The following is a 26,286-nucleotide window of genomic DNA, read 5'->3' as shown; positions in this document are numbered from 1 at the left end:
GAAGCTTTGTCGAGTCTTGTTGCAGTTGGATCAAACCAATGACACTTGAATAAAATTAACCTGTTATTTATGCCTAAGTAAGTCAACTCCATTATTTCCTCTATAACATCATATTAATTATGTTCATTTTCACCGTAGCTGCTACCCTTGACACACATGCCACTATTCATCGTTGATTTGTTTATACCATAATCTTTTGTATGAAATCGATAGCCATTTACGATGTACCTGTTGTAGCATTGCACAACTTTGGTCGGATCATTTTCTAAATCACATATTCCTTGATCTTTAACATCACCATGGCGGACCTACGCACAAACAAAAACAATGATTGTGATCACGACCAATTAAGTAACTTAGTGTTGTTTACAAGTACAAAATTTATGTTAGCTTCTTTACCAATTGTTTCAACCACTCCACAAACTTAGTTTCACGTTCTTTTTGTACTTCTGCATCAGTGAGATGTGAAACTTCTCTTTGCAACTCCAGATCAAATCGTCTGCAAACCACAAATACTTATATTACCGAGTCATGTATCTACGTATGGAACATAAAAGGATTTATAATTGTGTTGCATTTACATATACTTACTCGATGTATGGGTCGATCGATGAGCAATTGAAAAGAATATAGATGTGTGATGTGTCTTGCTCTTGATCTGTCAAGAGCCTTGATCGGAAACTACCAAATGCATGCCCAAGTGGTTGAAATATCGACAGCTTGTCAGCTACAGTTACTTGTTCTCCATCATCGTTACGGGGCAGGCATGTGTAACGTGTTGGAATATGAGGTTCGAAGTACATAGATAAGAAATTTGAAATCTCTTCTAAAGTGTACGCCTCACAAATAGAGTCTTCTACTCTTGCTTTATTACGAACCTTTTTTTTGAGGTCGAACATGCATCTGGCAAAAATATACATTTCAAATTTTAAATATCTGTCATTAAAGAGACAAATATAAAAACAACATATACTTTTCAAATGGGTACATCCATCGATATTGCACAGGGCCACCAACCCTTAGTTCATATGGCAAATGTATGATCAAATGTTCCATAACATCAAAAAATGCTGGCAGAAATATCTTTTCTAGTAGACAAACAGTGGTGATGACAAAGTTCTCGAGATTCTTTACATCTAATACTACGACCTCTGATGCGCACAATGTTCTGAAAAATCCACTCAACTCAGACAATACCCCCCATATAGGTTTGTCTAACATATCATGGAATGCTAGGGGTATCAATCGTTGCATAAAGATATGACAATCATGGCTCTTCAACCCATATAACTGTCCATCTTCAATCTTTACAGCCTGAGCAATGTTAGAGACATATCCATCTGGAAATCTCAATTGTCTCAACCATTGACATACATGTTTTATTTGATCAGATCTGAGCACGTACTTTGCCTTTGGTTTTAGTACTTTGTCATTATACTCTTTGAGTTCAACTTCTGTTTTTTTACATATTATTTTTAAATCCATACGGGCCTTCGGATGATCCTTCGTTTTTCCTTTAACATTCATTACTGTATTGAACACATTATCAAACACATTTTTCTTCACATGAATCACATCCAAATTATGTTGTATCAATAGGGTCGGCCAATACAGTAGTTCCCAAAAAATAGATTTCTTCATCCAATTGTGATCCTTCCCAAATCCGCGGAAGGGTGTAGGACTGCGGGCATATGTTAATACATCTGGAAAGTATCGCAATCTTCTTAGAATCTCTATGCGAGACAATCTTGAGGATGGACCTTTCATTTCAGTTGTGCCTACTTTAAACGCATTCTTTTATCGTCGGAACGGATGGTCGCTGGGTAGAAATCGACAATGACACTCAAACCAGCAAGGCTTCCTTCCATGCCTCAATCTAAAAGCTTTGGAATCCTCCATGCAGTACGGACATGCCAACCTCTCATGTGTACTCCAATCAAATAACATACCATATGCAGGGAAGTCACTGATTGTCCATAGAACAACGGCCTTCATGTTGAAATTTTGTTTTTTGTGGGCATCATACGTGGTAACATCGTCATCCCACAGTACTTTTAGTTCATCAATCAATGGCCTTAAATATACATCAAGATTTTGGCCAGGTGAGGTCAGACCAGGGATCAACAGAGACAAGAAAAGATTTTTACGTTTTATACACAAGCTTGGTGGAAGGTTGTATGGAGTTACAAATACTAGCCATCATGAGTATGGAGTTGATCTACCCCCAAATGGATTAAATTCATCTGTACATAGACTGAGTCTAACATTTTGCACTTCCATTACAAACATCTGATGAGTACATTCAAAGTGCTTTCAAGCTTCAACATCAACAGGATGCGTGATCTTGTTTTCATCGTGTCAAACTTTATTTGCATGTCATCTCATGTGTTTAGCTGTCCTTGAAGACATATACAATCGTTGCAATCTAGGAGTGATAGGAAAGTAGCGGAGCGACTTGTATGAAACTTCCTTTGATCTCGTGCTACCATTGTCTCTTGTCTTTGGCTTGAACCGAGGATGCCCACATGACGGGCATGATATGTTGTTTTTCTGCTCCTTGAAATACAACATGGAGTGATTTGGACAAGCATCAATCTTTTTTGTAACTCATACCTAGAGCGTTGACCATAACTTTCGCACGATAGAAATTTTGTGGCAATTTCTCATCTTTGGGCAACATACTCTTCACAATCATGCACAAACGGTCAAAACATAATTGACTCAAATTATACTCGGACTTTAAATTCATTAGTTGAAGAACTGCAGACAAGATAGTATGACTCTCGCAATTGTTCCAAAGTGTCTCATCAGCATCTCTAAGTAAATCATAAAATCTACTAGCTGCATCGTTTGGTGATTCTTCATCTACGACAGTTCTTACATCACTAGAACTCATAGCATAACCCAATTCTGTTCCTGCGGCATCAAATATCAAATCCGTATATGAATTATCACGCACCATATTCACCCGTGCAGCAAAATTGTTTCTAAATTCTTCTCCATGAAACGTTCAGTTCTGATAATCACTCACAAAACCCTTCATGTATAGGTGATGTCTAACGCTATGTGTAGCACCCCAAACCCAGATTTCCCGACTTGAGAATCCCTTGGATGTTTTTTTTTTAAACCAAAACGCAAACACGAAAGAAAATGAAAGGGGGAGAAACAACCGGAAAACCCTGGGCGGTCACTAGAGGTGTGAAACAACATTTAAATGAAACAACTTTTATTAAATTCATTTACATCCTTACAAATTGTACATATTGATCCCTTAAACAAAACCAAACTGTCAGAATCCAACACGCGAGGTTCAGAAGTGTGGGTTCAGAGTCCGCTGCAGCACACCGAGCTTCATCGCATGCCTAAGTAAACCTGTATCCCCATAAAATGGGGTCAGTACTCTTTCGAGCTGGTGAGACAAACCCAAACCACAATACCAAAGTGTGGAAGTCGAAAGCAAGCTATACCAGGTAAACATATCATGCTAACTTACAGTTTTTGAGCAATTGCAGCATGAACAAGTATAGAATAGTGATAATTACACATGGAGCAATATCGACAATTTCTAGGGATAACATGACATGCATCAAGGAACATAATTAAGCAATGGTCCAACATTTATGACAAGTCATGCATCACAGAACATAAAGTACTAATGTAACAATACGAAGATTTGTAACTAGCATAAATCAGTGTAAGTAGTCAAAGCATGAGTGACTAACTACGACTATTCATGTCACAACTCATATCGAATAGTGAGGTATGCATCACAGAACATAAAGTACAAATGAATAATTATGTGCATCGTGTCATAAGCGAATGAACCATCCTATGATAATTTCAACATTGTATGCTATGATGGGACAATTAGAAGCATTTGCCATGTAAGGCCTAACTCACAAGCAGTGCCAAGGTTCATAACCCGCACATTGCAACCATAAGCGAACTCATCTCGCTAACAACTCGCCAAGGAGTTCCGAGGTTGCGTGAGTCATGCACCACTGCAATATCCATAGGCTAAATTTCATATGTCTCGCACGACTGCAATATCCATAGTGCACCCCAAGGCATAGCAAGCACGATTATGCCCACGTTCCTTAGTTGACAAACATCCAAGATTCACTAATATGAGTTAGTGATTGCATCCATTACGCGTGTCAGCTATGTACTAAAGCGTGCACCAACTACGCTAAGTAGCATCATCATGGTACATTACATCGGTCCTCACACAAACATCGCATAAGTCCAAACACTTAGTGCACTCGTTGGGATATTGGATCCCGCTCCAAACACAATTGCAGCCCTTTTTGGCTGCATCCCGAAGGTCAGCTAACAAGGCTAAAAGCACAACGATAAGAATGGAAAATCACATATATAGTTTGTTTTGGTTGACAGGCATAGTCCATTTGTGACACGAAGAGTCAAATCCATCACGCTGTTAGGGTATTAGACGCAGTGCCAAACACATGCTTGCAGTCCCTTTGGGCTGCAGTCCGGACGCGTGCTAAAACCAGTAAAGTGAGGCGAAACTAAGTCCAGTTGCGGCTGGCGTGGTCCGACAAAATACAACAAAACATTCAATGACTAGTGGCAATGTGCACACATAGCAGATCCGATTGTGCAGTGCAGTGAACCCGAAAGGAGGGCAGCAACTATGTTGTCAAACGGCGTCCAAAGCCTGCGGGGCACAAGGGCGGAAAGCCCTTAACCGAAGTTGGTTCGGTTAGGGACCTCTAACAGGTCTAAAAGGGGTGACCGAACTCCATTGGCCCACATTGGGTGCGACACTCAAATCGGACCAGGTCTGGACCGATTGGTCAGACCAAGAAGAGGCACACTCACTAGTGCATGATCTGGACCGATTGGTCCAGATCCAGCTGTCTACAGCCAGCACCGAAAAGGGTGGGGGTGCAGGCCTACCGCCTGCGCCTAGCTGCAGCTGCAAGGCTGCAGCCCAAGGCCGAAACAAAATGAAAAAGGATAAAGGGCTAAGTGCCCAACCGGCTATAACCGGCCATGGCCTTTGACAGGTCTGGACCGGTTCGGTCCAGACCATGTCAGGCCCCAATGAAAACCCCAGCCACCCACAATGGGCGCTGGCAAGGGGTTTGCTCAAGTAGGATGAAGACGAGAAGAAGGAGGCGACCCGGGCTAACCCAGCGGTGGTCGGCCTGGGTTACTCTTGCTGGAGCGTCCAACAAAAACGAAAGTGCTTGAATGAAGAGAGAGCTTTGGCGGACACGACACAACACATAATGAGATGCACATCCACCACAAACCGCACAATATGGCTTCCATCCATTGTGCAACCAAAAATACCTGCATAACATAGGTTAGTATACATAATATAAAATCTGAACCTATCTACTAGTAGCTTAGGAAGATGGTGCAGTAACTCAAGACAAAACTTAAGAAATATAAGAAAACCCACAACCGTTGCAGCCACTTGCTTATCCAAGGTAAGACAACTTCGTAAGTGCATGCTCAACTCAAAATTTCTGAACTAAAACGCATGTCATGGCAGCTCACGAAAGAGAAAGTATATGAACATTTAAGATCTTGTTCAAAAACACAACCCACGATTGGTATATGTAATGAAGCTAAATCCGAAATTCCAAAAAACCATGGTTCGTGTAGGAGGGTCTCACCTTCGCGGCTTTGAATCAACCAAGGAGATGAAGGAGGAGGTGCTCACGGCTGGGACTACACCACACTCACACTCACACACACGTTGGAGAAGAAGAAAAGAAAAAAAAAAGGGGAGAAGAGCAATAGAGGAGAGAGAGGCTTTCCCCCAAGAAAAATCACCCAAGAGAGGGCTCTCTTCTCTCTCTTCAAGGGTTAAGTAGGTAGGGTTAGGAGGGACGGATGGCTGAGATTAATCCAACCTAGATGGACGGCTGGAGTGCTCCACGCCCCACCCCTAGGAATCTACGCCCAATGCATGTCCATCTTTTGAAGTCTCCTATTTTTCTTTCAAAAACGCCATTTAATAATGCCTTTAATGTTTGAAAGTTTTACAAAAGAGCCACCCCAGCTCACCCAATCAGATTTTAGCATTTGAATTCTTTTGAAACAATTACAAAAATGCTATGGGGCGCCAACCCCATGGTCCCCTTTATTGGAAAATGCTTTTCATGATGAGCTTCAAGGCTCATCATGTGTTTCAAAAGAAGAAAAGGGCCAATCGTGGCCTATCTTTCAAAACCCATGAAATTCTTTACAAAAGTACCACCCAGCTGGTCAAACCTTGACCAGTGGGTCAAACATAGACAAAATCGTCCCCCTAGAGGGGCGCCCAAAGGTTTTGGGTCCTCTAGGTGACCCGGATCCAAGATCCAAAATCGCTAATTTGTAAGTTTCAAAACAATACTTATTTAATGCCTTAAACATCAAATAAATTCCAATAAATCATTTAGTGCTCTACTAAACCTTGATTAACACTAAATGCACGAAGCCTTTCAAGGAAATTCTCATCCGATTGCGAGATTTAAGCGTATCACGATTCAGGTCTAAACTTGGGCCAAAACTCGTAATTTGCATGCACTGACGAGGTTTTTACGTCGTATAAGTCCCAAATTCGGGGACAAACCTTAAAAATATAATATAATTCAACCCTTAAATTCTTAGAGGCTAATTCGTCCAGAATTAGACATTTTTTACTTGCACAATATATTTATGTGATTTTCAGGTCGCGCATATAAGGCAGAAATACAAAGCATACCCAAATCGCATTAAATCACGTGCTACACCTCACAAGTACACACAAACAAACATTCCAACTCAAATCAAATAATAAAGCACTCAGAAATTCGCGGGTCTTACACTATGAGGTTCTACAAATCGATTATTCTTACAAATCTTGCAGAGACACCTAATCTGACCTGTGGGATCCACTGTACTGACACTTGTCGTTGCAAATTCAATAAAACTTTCAACACCATTCATATATTCATGCGATAACTCATTGTCCACTATCCTACGGTACATACATTCACGGTTTGCAGTCATTTTCTTATGATGTTACAAATAATAATCTAACAAATTAAAAGAGAACAATCAGAATGCTAGGATGAAGAAAATATCAAATTTATCATGCAATATATGATGTCATACAATAACAAGAATTTTGATGCATGTATTGATAACTTAATATTTTCATGTGCAAACTATTAATGACACGATACAATCATTTGAAGCATGCTTTTATTATACAATTTCACATGGAAGTCATAATCAAATTGAAAGTAACTACATGCAAGCATGGATACAATTACATCAAACATTGCAATACATCGTAATCATTCATATCAAACAAATGGCAAACATGTACCTGCAGCAAACACACTTCAATATTTCACTAATTACTACCATGCCTAGCATGGACTCCGTACTCCAAAAATAAGAATACTTTCATATTCATGCATTAAAATCATGCTCAGCATGATCTTCGAACTCCAACAAAACAACCCTAAATATCAACAATTAAGTGAGTGTGTGAACAATAAAGTGTTACATCTAATAAATTAAATAACATATGATACACTTGCATCACTTACTCACCATGGGTATTTACCCGATTTGCATTATTTTTGTCACTTACTTACCACAGGTGGCTGAGCACAAGCTGGTTCCGTTGAAAAATCTGCACAAAAAAATGATGTTTCAAAATAAAGTCACCACAAAAAAAAGAGGATGTTCCGGCAGGGGGTCGACTCCCCTGTTGTTCCGGCAGGGGGTCGACCCCCTTACGGAACATAGGTGGTTAACCCCCTTACGGAACATAGGGGGTTAACTGACCCCCTCTTCTGGCAGGCGGTCGATCCCCTGCCTATTCCGGCAAGGGGTTAAGCCCTTGCCGAAAAGGCGGAAAGTTAACCCTCTGCCGAGGTCGACCCCTTGCCGGAACAACAGGGGGTTAACCCGCCTGCTGTTCCGGCAAGGGGTTAACCCCATGCGTTTCTGGCAGGGGGTCGACCTCCTGCCGAAAAACGCGGGGGGGGGGGGAGCATCCCCCTCGTTTACCTGTCTTCAGGTGGCGGCGAACGGTGGGATAGGCAGACGGCGGGAGTGGGCAAACAGCGGGAGCGGGCGAACGGCAGAAACAGGAGCAGCGAAAGAAGAAAAGGAAAAATTGTCTGGGATTAGGGTTATTCGAAAATTCGCGACGGATTAATTTCGTCGCTAAGCCGATGTAAATGAAATTTACGAAACTAGCGACGGAAAATATTCTGTCGCTACGTAGCGACGGAAAATCTTTCGCCGCAAAGGTCGTCGCCAAATGTTGTGTCTGTCACGATGAAACACTATGTCGCAAAAGTCGTCGCTACTTAGCGACGGACTAGGCGACGGGAGATATTCCGTCGCTATTTTTGTAAATTTCATTCATTATAGCGACAAATGGTTTTCGCTCATTAATCCGTCGCTAACTAGCGACAAAATACTTCCATCGCTAAAGTCCGTCGCTAACAACGTATTTTCTTGTAGTGATAGTTCACTAGCTGTCCCTAAGGAGGAGCTAGTACCTGTTGTTTTGTGTTGGAGTTTGCGAACTCCATGTTTTTGCGGATAATGTTTCTTCTCATCTGCTTATGTACCAGCATTGCTGGGTTTTTGCAAATTACTCATGTTACACATGAATAATATGGATATTTTTTGCTTCTATCGCGAGCGCTCTGAATTTTTGATTTTTTGTATCCTTTGTTTACTTCAAGGATGGTGAGGAACTCGAATGAAGATTCTGCTGACGAATGGTCAGAACTGTGGGGTTTTATGATGGCATCCTTGAGTACCCTGGCGAAGGCAATACGAAGCCAGGTTTGTTTGCAAAGGAATCAAGCGCCCTTCTCTGAGCCAAGCCAGCATATGTTAAATTCATATAAAAAATTCTTGAAGCTCGATCCTCCGACCTTCGCCGGCAAGCCCGACCCAGACATGGCCGAGAACTAGGTTAAGGAAGTGGAACGTGTGTTCTAAGTTTTATCGGTCCTAGAGGACAAGAAGACATTATTCGGGACCTTCAGACTGAAGGACAATGCCCGCAACTAGTGGGACACAGCCCGAGACTTGCAGTTCTCAGGAATTTTAGCGATTCCTTGGGAAGCATTCAGAAAAGCTTTCTTGGGGAACTACTTTCCTCCTCATGCGAGGAAAAATAAAAAGGTGGAGTTATTGGAGCTCAGCCAAGGCAATTTGAGCTTGGCAGATTACATTGCTAAATTTCAGAGACTAGAACGCTACTGCCCCAACCTGTTTGAGGATGATCACGAACGGGCAAAGAAATTTTTTCGGAGGTTGAAGGACTCAGGCATCGGGTCCTAACTAGCATGCCCTTAACTTTTTCTGCGACAGTTGCAGTCGCTACCCTCCTGAGCAAAGACTGGGAGCGCTCTAAGAGAACTCAGAGCAAGAAGCCACCCACTGCGAGTGGTGATCAGAAGACACCATCCGACGGCCAAGTCAAGCGACCACCCTTTCAGGTAAAGATCGAAGGAGGAAATAAACAGGTTCCTCCCTTGAAGCGTCAGCGGCCTCAGAGCAACCCCCCAGCTAGGCATCAGGCTGGCGATGTATGCCCCAAGTGCAGACGATCGCATTTTGGGCAGACTTGCCCTCGTGAGACAAGCAACCAGGCGATTGCCTGTACTGTGGCAAGATGGGCCACTATATACATGAGTGATGCAAGAATGCGATTGATGACCTCAGGCGGAACAACGGAGCACCTTTGCTCCCTCGACCATCGCAGCAACAACATCAGTCGCAACAATCACAGTCAAACGGTCAGAAGAAGGCATCGAAATGCCTCTATGCCGCCACGGTCGAGCAATTGACCAAGGGAGAACTCTTACAAGGTATCATTATGGTCGCTAACCAAGCGGCTTTCATACTTTTTTATTGTAGTACAACACATTCCTTCTTCTCTGTAAATTTTGTTGATCAATTGCGTGTACCTGTAAAACCCAATAATAATGCCCTAGATGTGTACAACGACAAAAAAAACACGGTTTGTGCTACTTACGTGCCAGAGTTGGACTCAACTAGCTATTCGGGGTATTGAGAATACATGGCATAATAGACCTCTGAACTAGTCGCAGTCATTTCTATGATTCGTGCATTGCGCGTACTCGCAGGACAGCTAATTATCGAAACAAAAGTTATATTGCTCACATTACTTGTTGGTTGCGAACTGCGTGTTAATTAACTGTTAATGCTAGTTGTAGCATTTCTCTTGTGTTGATTAACTACTTACGCTAGTTATAGCATTTTCTATTGCGTTGATTAACTCTTGATGCTAGTAGTAGTTTTTTTTTCACTTGTTGAACATCTAAGCATGATAGAATTAAAAGTAATTACTTAATTTTATTTTATATTGTCTTAATTGTGCACCTACCAGTTTTTTTCGTGAAACTGACCCATTTTATAGGCACAGGTGATGAATAGGTTACGAGACAGGCGATGACGCGATTGCTAGATGATTTCAACATCCCACTGTTTTGCTGACAGCTCGCGTCCTAGACTTTTTCGGTTTTTGGCCAGGATTTTCTCAGAAAATCCTAATTTTGTACAACTTGAAGTTATTTCTAATACAAATGGCTTATTTAAATGTTTGCAAGTTACTTCTGTTTGAAAATGTGGATTTTTACGCTAACGCGCCCATGGTTGTCAACTTGCCTTTCATCTTCCTTATTCAAAGAAAATTGTTTTCGTTGATTTATTAAACAAAACTCTGAAAAGAAAAAAAAATCTAGTCTTTTGAACTTTTTGGAAAGGTTTATAAGTTTGAAATTTTGGAGCATTACAAATCCACACCCAAGAAAAATTTATAGTGTGTGAATTAGTGTACTCTTTTAATACATGAAGCTTTATGTCACATAGGTGCGGATGCGACACTTTAAAAAAACTTGGGTGCAGGGGTGCGGGAGGGTATATATATGTATATAATTTTAAATAGTTAATAGTAACACTAATGAAATAAAAAACAATTATCATATTATCAATTCATCATTCATGCAATAAATCAAATTTAAAATATACAATTGGTATTCTTCATCAATAAAAACTAACACCACAATTAAATCAACCTAAATATATTATGACTACATTAAGTGAATTAAGAAAATAAGAAATAATCAAGCAAGTAAATCCGAAAATAAATAAATTATACTAATAAAAGAAGAAAACAGTACATAATTACATACCAAAAGTCTATCATACACAATATATATGATGATGAGGTAATGATTCTAATAATTTTCTTCTTATTCATTAAATTCATCATAAGAAGGAAGAGTAGACTCAAATAAGTTCATGTTTATAATGTTGAAATCATGCTACACCTCTAAGTCACACTCGTTTGAGTTTACATCCCAAAATTTAGATGATTACAATTAAATTTTAAAAATATTAAATACTTGTTTAAATGAAGAAACTAAGAAATAATCAAATAACTAAGAGCAATTAGTACATGTATTCCTCGTTGTTTGCAAAAGTAATCGAAGATTGAAATAAACACAAACTAAATCCTCAGTGTCTCTATAAAATTGCCTTTTTCTTTTTTCTTTTTTCTTTTTTCTTTTTTCTTTTTTCTTTTTTCTTTTTTCTTTTTTCTTTTTTCTTTTTTCTTTTTCTTAGAAGACACTATAAAATTGCTGCCTCACTAGGGATACTGTGTACACAGAGGATGCATGACTCTAAAATACTTGGATTGCAATCCTACTTTTAATAATGCAGCACTTTAACCAAATTTATTTATTTTTGTTATTATTTCAACCAGAGACTTGTTGAGTTGTTCATATTGTATAAAACATTGAGAGAGAACCAAATAACACTGTGCAATTGTATGGCAAATTGCTGAGTGATGGTACCAAAAGCTAGCATTCTGATATTTTCTTCAATATATTTTAGATTCAAATCCCATGGTGCAAATAAAGTACTCCGACAAAAAGTTTCAGACTCATTTATTTGTTAACTGAACTTTCGGATGTGCTATAAATTCTGTAAGCATGTTTCAAGTTGCAATTTTTGTTTTTTTTTCTTGTCAAGACTCTTTTCTTAGATGCTTATTGGGTTGACTGGTGCTGGAATTCCATATAATGGAGTTTTCTAGTTGTAACATATTTCTCTTAAACATCAGCGAGTTCACTAATGCAGGATGTTTTATGCATTCTAATATTCTTGAAAAGAAATATCTGAAAATGTGATCTTTGTTTTCCCACGTGAATTATTTCTCCTTTCATTATATTTAAGTAGGAACTTATGCCATTTTGGCTGTTTTCCAACTAAAAACTGTGCACAGCATAGACTATGTACTAATGCATGTGCATCTGACTGGCTTCTATATTCATGAACCCGAAGCTCATTAACTTTGGCAAGTCTTTCATGATTATTGTATGCAATGTTGCTAATGTTTGAATTGCAGCCTTTTTTTTATATGTATCTGTTAAGTGCTTAGTTTGTAGATCTCTAAAGATATTACATGAACAACTTCTTGTTTCATATTCATAGAATTTATACATTTAACCATATTTTTATGCATGCCATAGATCACATCATCAATTCTGCTGCAAAATCATTTTATGTCTGGTGGTCGGATATCTGTGCCTATTGTTTTCAGGGGACCTAACGGGGCTGCAGCCAAAGTTGCTGCCCAACACTCCCAGGTTTGATGGTTCTTTATTTACCTATGTGTTACCGACTTCCAGCCTTCAGAATAGATGTATTTCTACCTGCAACTTGTTCTTTGTAACTGATTAAATATTACAAAGTTGAATAGAAAGGGGTTTGGTTTCACTTATCCAATACTAGTTCAAGATTGTGTTAGATTAGTGTTATCTATATAATTATTAGTCACCTGGCTCTTGAGGCTGTCAAAACAGTTGTGCACTACTTAGCATTCTAACTTGTCCTTTGCATGTTATGATTTGCATTTGAGAGAATGTGGGAGAACATTTTATATAATTTTAGTCTAGTCCCCTTTCCACACCCCAAAAATCAGCACTAGTTCAAGAGAGTTGTATTCCTCTTTTTTTTTTTTCTCAATAAGTTGCATTCATCTTTCTTGTACCATATAATTGTTGAGATTCTAGTTGTGTAATCATCCTACCTGCCACTTGCATTTTATCATGCTACAGGTTAGGAAGAAATTATGATTGTGAATAGTATTTATTTGACGATTCTGTTTACAGTGTTATGCGGGTTGGTATGGTGCTTGTCCAGGACTTAAAGTGTTGACTCCTTACTCATCAGAAGATGCTCGAGGGCTACTAAAAGCAGCCATTAGGGACCCAGATCCTGTTGTTTTTCTTGAAAATGAATTGTTGTATGTGTTGGATTATTTTAGTGTTTATATTAGAGAAGAACAGCGCCAGTTTGTAACATTGGACTAATTGTGAAATGTGGAATTGTTTTGGCAGGATAATAGCTATAAACACTCGTCATCTTCGCAGCCTCCTAACCCTTTATATAATGGGGGAATAAGGCAGTTACGTGAATGTGGTCTCTCCACATTCACGTAACTCCCACCCACTAACCCCATTATTTGGCCACTAATGTGACCCACTAATGGTTGTCAAACCGGGTCACACTGTGGGTTGGACCCTTAACCCATAATGTCCAACATTCCCCCACTTGACCCATTGACACCAAAAGTGCACTAAATCGAGGTGTATATTGTTATCTCGATTTAATTCTTCATGTGGATTCACATGCCACCCTTTATCACAAGGATGAATCATATGAGTCATGGATATGAACACTCTTTTATTAAATGTCATATTTCCTTCTACTACGCTACAATTCACCTTCAGTGTTTAAGCATGTAAAGAAATTACCTTTATGAATAGGTTGGTCTCTCACATATTTTATTGGTCCTTTAATATTGTTATTCTGCTATTTTCTCTAACTGATATGAGAGATTCTTTATGCAAAATCAACAATAACACAAAACCTTAGAAAATCAAAACATAAACACAAATGTGATCACATAATGTATTGTCATACATCAGAAGGAATAAAAAAGACCCATCCCCTTTATATGTTGGGAATACAATCCTTGTGCTAGCCCTTTAGTAAGGGGATCTGCAGTCATTTTCTTCGTCCCAATTGTATCAATACATACCAGATGATTCTCAGTCATTTCTTTAACAACAAAATATTTTAACTCCATGTGTCAACACGATGTTGAGCTCTTGTTGTTATTTGAAAAGGACACGGCTGCTTCATTGTCACAAAAGATCTTTAGTGGTCTTTCAATAGAGTCCACTATACCAAGACCCATAATGAAGTTTTTTATCCAAATGGCCTGTGACGAAGTCTCATATAGAGCAATGAATTCTGCCTCCATGGTATGAGCAGCAGTGGTAGACTGCTTTATACTTCTCCATGAGACAACACCACCCGCTAGAAGGAAAATGTATCCAGTAGTGAATTTTCTACTGTCAATACACCCTCCTAAGTCTGCATCAGAGTATCCAACGACCTCTAGGTGGTCAGCTTTCCTGTAGGTCAACATATAGTCTTTCGTTCCTTGTAAATAGCGCATGACCTTCTTCGCTGCCTTCCAGTGCGTAATGCCTGGATTTGACTGATATCTACCAAGCATTCCCACAGCAAATGCTATATCAGGTCGAGTGCAACTTTGCGCATACTGTAAACTCCCAACTGCTGAAGCATATGGGACAACATCCATTTGAGCCTTCACAATATCATCCTGAGGACAGTCTTTTAAGCTCAATTTATCCCCTTTTACTATAGATGTCGAACTAGGAGAACAATTCTCCATCTCATATCTTTTAAGAACCTTAAGGATATAGGATTTCTGAGATAGGTCAAGGACACCCTTAGTTCTGTTACGACGGATCTCAATTCCAAGGACATAAGTGGCCTCACCCATGTCTTTCATATCGAAATGAGAAAAAAGAAAATCTTTTGTTTCATGCAAAAGACTCAAATCATTAGTTGCAAGAAGAATATCGTTAACATATAAAACCAAAATTATGAACTTACACCCACTAGTCTTAATGTAAATACACTGATCAACAATGTTTTCAGTGAATCCAAAGTTCATTATTACCTGATTGAACTTCTTATACCACTGGCGGGAGGCATGTTTAAGTCCATAAATTGACTTATTCAATTTACAAACTAAGTTATTTGAGTCATCTATACTGAAACCAGGAGGTTGTTGCATGTATACCTCCTCATCCAGATCCCCATTCAGGAAGGCAGTTTTCACATCCATCTGATGCAGCTCTAAATCTAAATGAGCTACGAGGGCCATGATTATCCTCAGTGATTCCTTAGTTGAGACAGGAGAAAAAGTCGCATTATAATCAATGCCCTTTAGAGTCTGTTTTGGTTTTATAAACCCATTTACAACCAACAGGTTTAACTCTATCAGGTCGAGGTACAAGATCCCACACTTGGTTCTTTGCCATAGAGTCAAGCTCTTCTTTCATGGCATGGATCCAATGTGTTGATCTTTCACTTTCAATGGATTCTGCAAATGTGAAGGGATCTTCATCAATGTCTATGAAATCATTTGACTCTTGTAAATACATCACATATTCTGAATGGATAGCAGATTTCCTAATTCTGGTGGACCTCCATACAGGTGCTACAGGTGGTTCAAAATGAGCCTCTGTATCCTGTTGTTGTTGTATATCCTCATCAACAACTGGATCTAGTTGGGATTGTTGTTCATTGACTGGACTTTCTCTTACATTACTTGAAGGAATAATGATAGAAAATCAAGTCTTTATTCTTAGCAGGTGAGAAACCTGAATCCTGCATTTCCTCAAAATCAATATTTTGAGACGCATCTATCCTAACAGAACCATTTTCAAGAAATCTTGTTTTATCTGTTTTCACTATCTGTGGTGTATGAGATGAACGATAAAACCTAAAGCCTTTCGATCTTTCTAGATAACCAAATGAAGAAACCACTAGTTGTCTTAGGATCAAAAGCTTTTATATGTAGGTTATACAATTTAGCTTCTGCTGGACATCCCCATATGTGCATATATGATAAAGAAGGTTTTCTACCTGTCCATAACTCGTAAGGAGTCTTTTGAACAGCCTTCCTAGGAACCTTATTCAGAATATGCATTGTTGTTCTAAGAGCTTCACCCCACAAGGTCAAAGGGAGGTTTGAGTGATTCAACATCGCTCGAACCATTTCTTTAAGCGTACAGTTTCTCCTTTCAGCTACACCATTCTGGTAAGCACTACCAGGCATAGTATACTGAGGCACAATGCCTTCCTCTTTTAGAAACCGTGCTAATGGACCTTTCTTTTGTCCCATCTCAGTGAAACAAACATAATATTCGTCACCTCTATCTGACCTGAAAACCTTAATAACTTCACCGGTTTGTTTCTCTACTTCTTTCTTGAAGTCCTTAAAAACCTGAAAGACTTCAGATTTTTCAGATAATAAGTAGAGATACATATACCGTGAGTAATCGTCTATAAAGGTGATAAAATATTTTTCACCCATATAACACGGTGAAAAAGGGCCGCAGACATCTGTGTGCACTATTTCTAACTTTCCATTGCTGTGTTTGGCATCTTTCTTATATGTGTTAGACTGCTTAACCTTTATGCAGTTAACACATGGCTCTATATTCGTAAAATCAAGGGATCCAAGGATTCTCTCTTTCACGAGTCTTTGGACTCTCTCTTTCGAGATATGTCCTAATCTTCAATGCCAAAGCAAATAGGATTGATCATCCTTTAGTCCACATTTATTGCCAATCATTGTGTTCTCAATGAAGTGAGATTCCTGAATTTGGAGTTTGGTTCTTAATCGATACAAACCATCACTCATATATGCAGAACCTATATTCATTGAGTTTTTCATAATAATAAGTTCAGATTTTTCAAATTTAAATACAAAGTCAAACTTATCAAGTTTTGAAATTGAAATTAGGTTCTGACTATAAGATGGAACATAAAAAGTATCGACCAAATCCAATATAAATCCCGACTCCAACACAATTCTGCAGGTCTCAACGCTTTTGACATGCGAATGCATCTTATTTTCTGAGAAGATGCTTCTTTCATGCTTTGTTGGTTCCCTTTTGTTTAGAAATGCCTGCAAAGAGTTGGCAATGTGCACCGTGGCACCAGAATCAATCCACCAACTATGCAATGGAACATGAATTAGATTGCACTCATGAGAAACGAATGACATATTACCTTTATTTTCGAGCCACTTCTTGAACTTTAAACAGTCCACCTTCTTATGCCCTTTCTTTTTTGCAGAAGAAACACTTTATAGAAGGGCCTCCTAACTGGGATTTAGCATTCGCCTGAGAGTTTGAACTCTCCCCAGTGGCTCTCTTCTGATTCTTTCTTTTGAAAGAGCTTTTCTTTGGCCTCGACCTCTGTTTATCCTTATAAGAGGCTATATGTGCACTTGGCACCCTCTCACCCTTCATTCTCTCCTCTTCCTCAACACACTTAGCCAATAGGTCATTAAAAGACTACTCATCATTATGTGTGTTGTAGGAGATTTTAAAGGGTCCATACTCAGTAGGTAACGAGGTTAAGATCAGATGGACTAAAAAGGAGTTAGAGATGTCGAACTTCATGTCATTCAGTTGAACCGCAATATTCCTTATTTCCAAAATGTGTTGTCGGATGTGACTGTCACCAACATATTTCATAGACACTAATTTGGACATGAGCGTACTGGCCTTTGCCTTATTAGAAGTGACGAACTGAGCCTCAATGACTCCCAGAAATTCCTTAACAGTCCTACAATGAGAAATGGCGCCTCAAATATTCTTAGCCACCCGAGATTGCAAAAGCAACAGGCTAAGTTTGTTCGAGCGCTCCTACTTCTCAGAGGCAGACTTCGAATCGGCTGTGCTCTACTTTGTAAGAGCGGGAGGTTCGTCAATTCTAAGGGCCAGATATAAATCCATATAGCCAAAAGTGAATAATACAATTTCTTTCCAATCAGAAAAATTTGATTCGTCTAAGATAGGGATACTACTTGAACCGTCGATATGGAAGGAACCTGATAAATCAAGGAACGAAAAAATGGAAAGGCATTACTATTATTGCTCAGACGAGACTCGTGTTGAAAAGGTAAAAGTGAGACCCTTTATTTTCACCTTTTCCGAGACAGGCGTAGTTGAGCCATTATCGTTTCACTTTGGTGAAAACGACAATACTCATAATTGCTTCGTCTCTTCAATTCTCAAGGAATTAACTTCAGTTGGTGAAACTAGTAGATCATGAATCCAGAGGCAATTCAGCACTGTACCTTTGGGTACAAACATGCTTCATGGGCTGGAATACACATCTACTATCACACTCTATGTAAATTTGGAACACAACGACCTACCTTTGGGTAGAATCGATGTTTCATAAATTCACACACAAACATAATTATGAATCTTAATACGGTCCAAAGAATCCTTAATTAACACGACTCAGATCACTTTTGTGATTACATGAATCAGTCAACCAAGATCTTTTACCGAAAATCCTATTTGTATTATGAAGCACGCCCATGCACACATTTTAATGCATGTATATTCATGACATAATATCAGTTCATACTTCAACAAATATGCATAAACTAATTATCATGAATTTAGTTACAATTCATGCTTAAAATCATCATGCACAACTTAACCAACGCAAAATACATGAATTAACATGCATAAGTCATGCATTATTCAAAATAAATACTTTATTAAGCATGAAAGATAACAAAAACATGTTCATATGGGTAAAACTCAAAGTCCTCAAGTAGGATCCAGTCTAAAAACACTCTGAACCGGTCTAAAACTGCCCTGAACCGGTCATCTAAGGGTCTAAACCGGTTCTAAACCTTATAAACTGATACTTAATATGAACAAAAGTTTATAAAACCCTATAACCGTATGCCAAAATCCCTGTATCTCTTTATATTTATGAAAACAAGGTTTCAGCATCTCGAAACCGGTGAAAAACTAGAAAGAACCGGTCAAAAATGGCTCCGAACCGGTTCTGGAAAGGGTCGGATCAGGTTCCTGATCCAATTCAGTCTTAATAGTGTTCGGATCCTGCTTTCATGGATCCTACCTGGTTTAAATGGGATCCGGTCTGACCCGACCCATACTTGATACGGGTCGGACCTGGCCCGAACAGAACCCGAGTTAGACCCGGTCCGAAAACAGGCCTGGGTCGGACCCGATCCAAAACGGACCTGGGTTAGACCCGGTCCTAAATGGACCCCGGTACGACCCGGTCCATAACAGAACCAGGTTAGACCCGGTCCTAAATGGACTCCGGGTTCGACCCGGTCCTAAATGGACTCCGGGTTCGACCCGGTCCAAACCGGACCCCGGGTATGACCCGGTTCTTAATGGGTCAGGATTGGACCTGATCCAAAAACAGACCCGGTCCTTTTCGGATCCAGATCGGACCCGATGCCAAATGGAGACCCGATCCTTTTTCGGATCAGACCCGGTTCCATTATGGGTCCGGGTCAGATCCAAAAAAAAAAATTAATAGCAGGCTTGATCCACCCAAAATGGGTTTGGATCAGGTTTGTTATCGGATCTTCACTCGGGACCCGATCTGGTCCCCTGATAAAAATTAAACAGAAACCCGATGGGTTTCTGTTTGCATATTCAGGGAAAACCGAAAAGGGGTTCCGCCCTTTTCGGTTCCACGACGACCCACGTCGTCGTAACGGCAACTAACGTCGATTGTCGGCGACTTGCATCACCCCACGGTGACGTCGATCCGGCGACAGCCCCCCCCCGGCTCCGATAGTTCCAGACGACGGCTGCCATTTCCGGATGCCCTAAAATCCGTCGGCGACCCACGTTGCCCTCCCATCGGCGAACGATGTCGCCCTACAGCGGCGTTCTATTGCCGGCACCGACTGGAATCGCCTGCAGACGCCCAGGCGACAGCGACTCCACTGCGGCCTGATGGAACGCCGGGCAGAGAAAAAAAAGGGGGTTTTATCAAACCCCAGACGTCGGCCATCCGGCGTTCAACCCCGGCAACACCTCTGGCATATGTCGACCACCCTGCAACCCGACGGTGCAGGGGATTTCAGGTGACGGCTCCGGCGATGATCCCGGTGACGGCAAAAAAAAACTCCCTGTAGCCCAACGGCCACAGGTATAAAACAATCATTTTTTTTAATGAGGTTCGCCTAAACCGGGAAATAGATGTCGCCCTTTTCGGCGACAATCTGCCTGAAATAAAATTTTCATCTTCTGTAGCAAACTGTTTGCATCTGCCAGGATGTCACCCCATGGTGACATGCTGTCGCAGAATTCAGACAACAGGGCGAAAATGCCGAAAGGGCCTACACGGCCATGCGCAGCGGAAGCGTGGTGGGCCCATAACCCAATGTTGGCGAAACCCTGTAAAAACAACATGGACATGAAGCGTACCTGAATTCGCCATAATTCGTGTAGGTAATTCGACGTTTGACCCACTAATGGTTGCCAAACCGGGTCGCACTGTGGGTTGGACCCTTAACTCGTAATGTCCAACATCTGGTACTTATGGTGAATCGTTTCCTGTTTCTGCAGAGGCCCTTGACTCTAATTTCTGTCTTCCAATTGGGAAGGCCAAGGTATGTTTTAGCATGAATTTATCATATTAATCAAGATGCCTTTGATTCTCATGTTTCATGTTTCATTTTGGGTAGATAGAACGATCTGGAAGCCATGTAACTATTACAGCTTTCTCTAAGATGGTTGGTTATGCACTTCAGGTTAGTCTTTCTTGTCTACTCTGAATGGTAACACAGTTGACTGATATTTGAAAATATAATCAGAAGTACGTTTAGGGGGGCTGCATATGATCTATTAATAACCACTATCTAGTACTAGTTAAAACATAGTAAATTTTTGTATACTCCCAAGTTGGATTCCCTTTTTTGAGTGTATTTCTTTGATGCAATTTGCATCTGGTGCTTGTAATCTTTTTGTCGATAACTAGTGCACGATACTGACATCTTTTGTCTAAAACTGAATTCTAGCTGGTTAGAGGGTACTATAATAAATGTTTACTTTTGAAACCATTGTTCAGAAACATGAAGAAATGGTCTTCTGCGAGACGAACTTTGTCCAAGTTACCTGGGATGGCTTAATCTTTCACTTACTTTCCTAGTGTGAGACATTATGGGATGACTACCTAGTTACCTATGCAGAGTTCTGATTTGGCTCATACTTTGACTGTCACATGTAAAACTAACTACTTGGTTCGCATATTCTTCAGTTTGGCACATGGTTTTCAAATGAAATCCATAGCCAAGTTCAGAAAAATATGATGTGTATCAATATAAAAGTTAGCAAAGGAATACCAAAATATTTTTTTTTATTCTCAATCATTGTATTTTGTCCTGAATGCTCAAATCATAGTGGTTGAAGTGTTTGGATGATTTGAGTTACAACGAAGCCTTTTTCTTTCAGTTCATGGCATGGTTAAAGTCTATTTTTCTTGAAAATGGATAATACTCCAAAACATCACAACATATTGGAAAAGTATAAAAAATGAAAATATCACAATAATGTCATGGTATTTGCTTGAAAAATCCTTTTGTTAATTTTCTAATTCCAATTTCATTTTTGTATTGTTATTATTTGTTAAAATTCTTGGTATTTTCTGAGGAAATAAACCCTTGCAAATGTTATCCTGAGACCAAACAAACAATCCTCTTTTCGACAAAGCTCGGTGTCTCGAACTCGCGCTTACCCAATCCCAGTTACTCAACATCAATTCTGTTATGCGGGAGTCCCTGGCGGCGATCGCAGATCGTTTACCAAACTCGATCGTGGATGAGGGGTGTTTCACGAACGTCGGTGCCCTATCTTCTTCGGTCGGGGGGTTATCTTATCCTGAGCGGGGTGGTCTCCCAATAAGGAGACGTCGTCGACCATCACTTTCTCCATCCGGCGAGTCTGGGGTCTCTCCCAGGCGGTCTATGAGGATCCGCACTCCTCGGGGATTTCCAGACTTTCAGTTATGAAGATCTTGTGTTGGAATATTCGGGGACTGAATTGCCCCTCCAAACGTCTTTTCCTGGCGAGTTCGATCCGTCAAGAAAAGCCTGATCTGATTGCACTTTGTGAAACGAAGATGACAGATATCCCGAGCTCCGTCGTCTCTGAAATATGGCATGGTGCGGATTTCTTCTTCAAGCCTGCGATTCAATATGCGGGAGGCATCCTCATCCTCGGGAAGCAGTCTCTAGCCTTAAAACAGGTGGATGAAGGTACATTTTTCGTATCCATTACTCTTTCACTTCCTTCAAACGCAAATCCAGCTGTGGTCACTATGGTGTATGGTCCCCACCGTCAAAGCCGGCGGGAGGAGTTTTGGTTGGACTTGAATAGGGTCATTGCTTCGTTTGGGGACCATCATATTATCATGGGAGATTTCAACTTCCTTCTGTCTCCTATCGACTCAAGTATTCTGGTGCCCTATTCGGCTTCAATGAGGATTTTCCAAAACTTTATTCAGATGAACCGGTTGTACCACGTTCCCCATGTAGGCGAAGCTTTCTCGTGGACCAATCGACGATCTAGACCATGCTTTCGTCTGCTAGACAGGGTGCTTGTTTCGTCAGATCTACTGAGTTCTATTAATGACATTTCATGTTACCTGCTTCCACCATCTGTCTCGGACCATAGTTAGATTGTTATCCGATGGGGACAAGGCTTTACCGGCGACAGATCCTTTAGATTTGAGCAATGGTGGCTTAAGGAGGCAGGTTTCGAGTCATTAGTCCAACAATCTTGGAGTCGACCTTGCTATGCGGTCCGGACGGCTACTAGATGCATGGTTAAGCTTTTTCGCCTATCCCGCGATATCAAATCTTGGCTTATCTCCAATAAAATAAAAAAATTCCAAAATATGTAGGATTGGGAGCGTGAGTTGTCTTCTATAAATCAGTCTCTCTTGGATACGACCTATATGAATGCATCAGATATTGAAAGCCTCAATGCTAGATCGGCTGAGCTGACTCTTCTAGTGCAATCTTGGCGTCTAAAGGATGAGATTCGTTGGAAGCAGAGGTCAAGGGTGACTTGGCTTAAAGCGGGGGACGGGAATACAAGGTTCTTTCATTCTTTAGCATCGCACAGGCATCGAAGACATGCGATTCATTCTATGTATATCAACGGTGTCTCCTTTTCGGGCGATCAGGTAATCAATGTTGTCACCAACTATTTCTCTAACCTGTATTCCTGCAACCAAGCTGCAGGTGGCAATATGGGCACGACTTTATTTTTGTCCTTGGATCGAGCGCTCTCCAACTCGATTCAGGGGTTATTCACCGAAGAAGAAATCGTCTCGGCGGTGCAGGATTCGTCTGGGTGGAAAGCTCCAGGTTTTGATGGGTATCCAGTGGATTTCTTTCGCATATTCTGGAAATGTGTTAAGAGTGACATTCTTAGTGTCTTCGCTGAGTTTCATCGCAATGGCAGATTGCCGGCTCATGCTCACCTAGCAATTGTGTCACTTATTCCTAAAGAGGAAGTCACATCGGATATCTCGCAGTTTTGACCTATATCAGTGTTAGGGAGCTTATATCGCATTATTGCCAAGGTCTTGGCTAATAGGATGCGGTCAGTCGCTCCTAGGATTTTTTCGGAGGCTTAGTTTGCTTTCATTCCTAACAGAAGGCTTCAACATTCCTTCATTTTGGCCACAGAAGTGTTGCACTCTCTGAAGATCAGCGGGGGGGGGCCTTCTTCACTCTTAAGCTTGACTTTCATAAAGCCTACGACTCAGTTCATTGGTCGTTCCTCTTCAACATGTTGGCGAACCTGGGCTTCGGTAGGCGTTTCTCTAGCTGGGTGCATGAGCTGGTTACCAATGCCCAGTCACAGTTTCAGATCAATGGGGTCAAGGGAAATCAGTTCAAACTTGGTCATGGTCTTCGGCAAGGATGTCCTCTGTCTCCGTTACTCTTTAACATCGTCTCTGAAGGTATTGTGGTTTTGGTTAAGAGGGCAATGGAGGATGGTCTAATTGAGTCTCTTGGTATACAGGAGTGTCGTAGTCAGATCCTGACCTTCGCTGATGACATAATTATCTTTAGAAGGGCGTCCATCTAACAAATGTTAAGATTCAAGCTTGTCCTTCTTTTTTCCTATCGATGTCAGGGTTATCCATCAACTACGATAAGTGTTGTCTATCCATGGTCAATGCTCCCCCGTCAATGCTGGACATGGGCCAGCGGATATTCGGGTGCTCGGTATCGAAAAACTCCTTTTCTTACTTGGGTCTGCCGCTTCAAATCAGTCGTGTAACAACGACAGCCTGGAGCGCTACTATTCAAAGGGTTCAGAACAAAATATCGGGTTGGCAAGCTTCCTACCTTTCTATCGCGGGTAGACTGACTCTCATCGAGCACGTTCTTTCTGCTATGCCAGAATTTTTTATGTCTATGTTCCTGATGCCTATGGGGGTTAGTAAGAAGCTAAATCAGGTAATGGCGAACTTTCTGTGGTCGGGGTGAGGTACCAACAACAAACGCCACCTCATAGGGTGGGACACTCTTCGACTTCCCCTATACAGGGGGGGGGATCAAGGATCCAAGGCTGAGGAGTATGATTCTCGTCGTGAAGCAGAGCTGGCTTGCACACCAACCTGGGTCCCCATGTGAAAGCATGCTTCTGGCTAAATACGGAGGGGTGGAATCCTTGGTGGGGGCCACTAGCGTGCGTCAGCGAACAATGTCAAAGCTTCGTCGATCATGGATCCAAGCTTGGTCTGCGGTTCTGTTACATAATGGTAATGTTGACTCGCAATCTCAGTTCGTTGGACGCATCTTTGCTCTGAACGGATCTTTCCGCTCAAAAGAAGGCTACCTCGCTCTCCTTCTGTCAGGGGTGGACCGGTTTCCAACGAGCCTACTCTGGGGCAAGGGTCCGACTCCGAGATCATGTTTCCTGGCTTGGCTAATCTTACACGATCGGGTGCAGACTGACAATTTCCTCAAATCCATCGGATTCCATCAGCCGAGTAAATGTGTGTTGTGCGAGGCGGCCGAAGAATATGTGTTTCACCTTTTTTGGGAGTGCTCTGTCTTTCAAAACATTTTCAAGGTGACTTGGAATAAGCCGGGGGTCAGTGTGCGCCAGGAATCGTTCGCCAGCGATTTGCTGTGGGGTCCTCAGCAAGTTTGTCATTGCAACTATTGGCGGATTATTTGGCGAACCTGGCTTCTCTCGTCATGGTGGGTTGTATGGATGACTCGTAACAACGCTATCTTTCGGCATATTCCGACAGTGTTCAACAAAATGGTGAACCTTATCTTGGCGGACGTGTATGCCATTCTTTGCATCAACATCCCTGATCTACAACACAATCTGCCCACTAGGACCACTCATGATCCAGGATGATGCTCGCCGACAAACTGGAGTTGTTTCGTGTTTTTATGTTATCTTTTTTTCATTTTTTCTTCATTTTTCATTTCTCTTTCTTCTTTTTTCCTTCGTTTTGGGGCTCTTTGGCATGTATTGGGCCTGGTGGGTTATCTGGTAGGTTCAATGTTGGTTGAACCTGTTTCGTAATGTTGATGGTTATAGTTCGTCTCTCTCTCTCTCTCTCTCTCTCTCTCTCTCTCTCTCTCTCTCTCTCTCTCTCTCTCTCTCTCTCCCGTGTGTGTGTGTGTGTGTGCGCGCGCGCGCGCCTATGTGATATTACTCCATGTGACCTTACAATAGTAGCCCCTTTTTTTAACCACACTGACTTGTTCAGTTGCAACTAATTTGTTGGCTGATTTGCAGGCTGCGGAGATACTTGCCAAGGAAGGAATTAAGGCGGAGGTAAAAACTAACTATTATTAATTTGAAGACTAAGGTCATAATATCCTTTACCAAGTTTAGTATGTGTCCTTTTAGGTTATAAATCTGTGAACAATAAGGCCGCTTGATAGAGACACTATCTTTGCTTCTGTCAAGAAGACTAGTCGACTTGTTACCCTTGAAGAAGGTTTCCCACAGAGTGGTGTCTGTGCAGAAATAGGGTTTGTATTTTTCTCCCTTCTGTAATAGTTTATCAATTTGTACATGTTATTACAGAACTGCCTAATATCTTAATTTCCTCTTTTTGTGGTACAGTCAATCAGTAATGGAGGAGTGCTTCGATTACCTTGATGCACCAGTGTATAGAGTTGCTGGAGCTGATGTTCCCATGCCTTATGCAGCTAATCTAGAACGGATGGCTGTCCCACAGCTATGAGTTTGATTTGGTTGAAATGGGCACAGTCAATCAGTTACAAAAAAAGAAAGTTTTTATTATTTTTGCTGTGGGGCT

At 40.9% G+C, this 26,286-nt stretch overlaps 1 pseudogene; it reads left to right on the top strand.

Annotated features, from left to right (window-relative positions):
- The first annotated feature begins 9,326 nt into the window (after positions 1 to 9,326).
- LOC149840433 (pyruvate dehydrogenase E1 component subunit beta-1, mitochondrial-like) lies at positions 9,327 to 26,211 on the top strand (annotated as a pseudogene).
- Positions 26,212 to 26,286: the final 75 nt, after the last annotated feature.

The sequence above is a fragment of the Nuphar pumila genome, chromosome 4 (genome assembly GCF_984573655.1).
Source record: "Nuphar pumila chromosome 4, dmNupPumi1.hap1.1, whole genome shotgun sequence".
Lineage (NCBI taxonomy): Eukaryota > Viridiplantae > Streptophyta > Magnoliopsida > Nymphaeales > Nymphaeaceae > Nuphar > Nuphar pumila.
The sequence above is the reverse complement of the archived record's forward strand: the minus strand, read 5'-3'. Positions and strand labels throughout refer to the sequence as shown.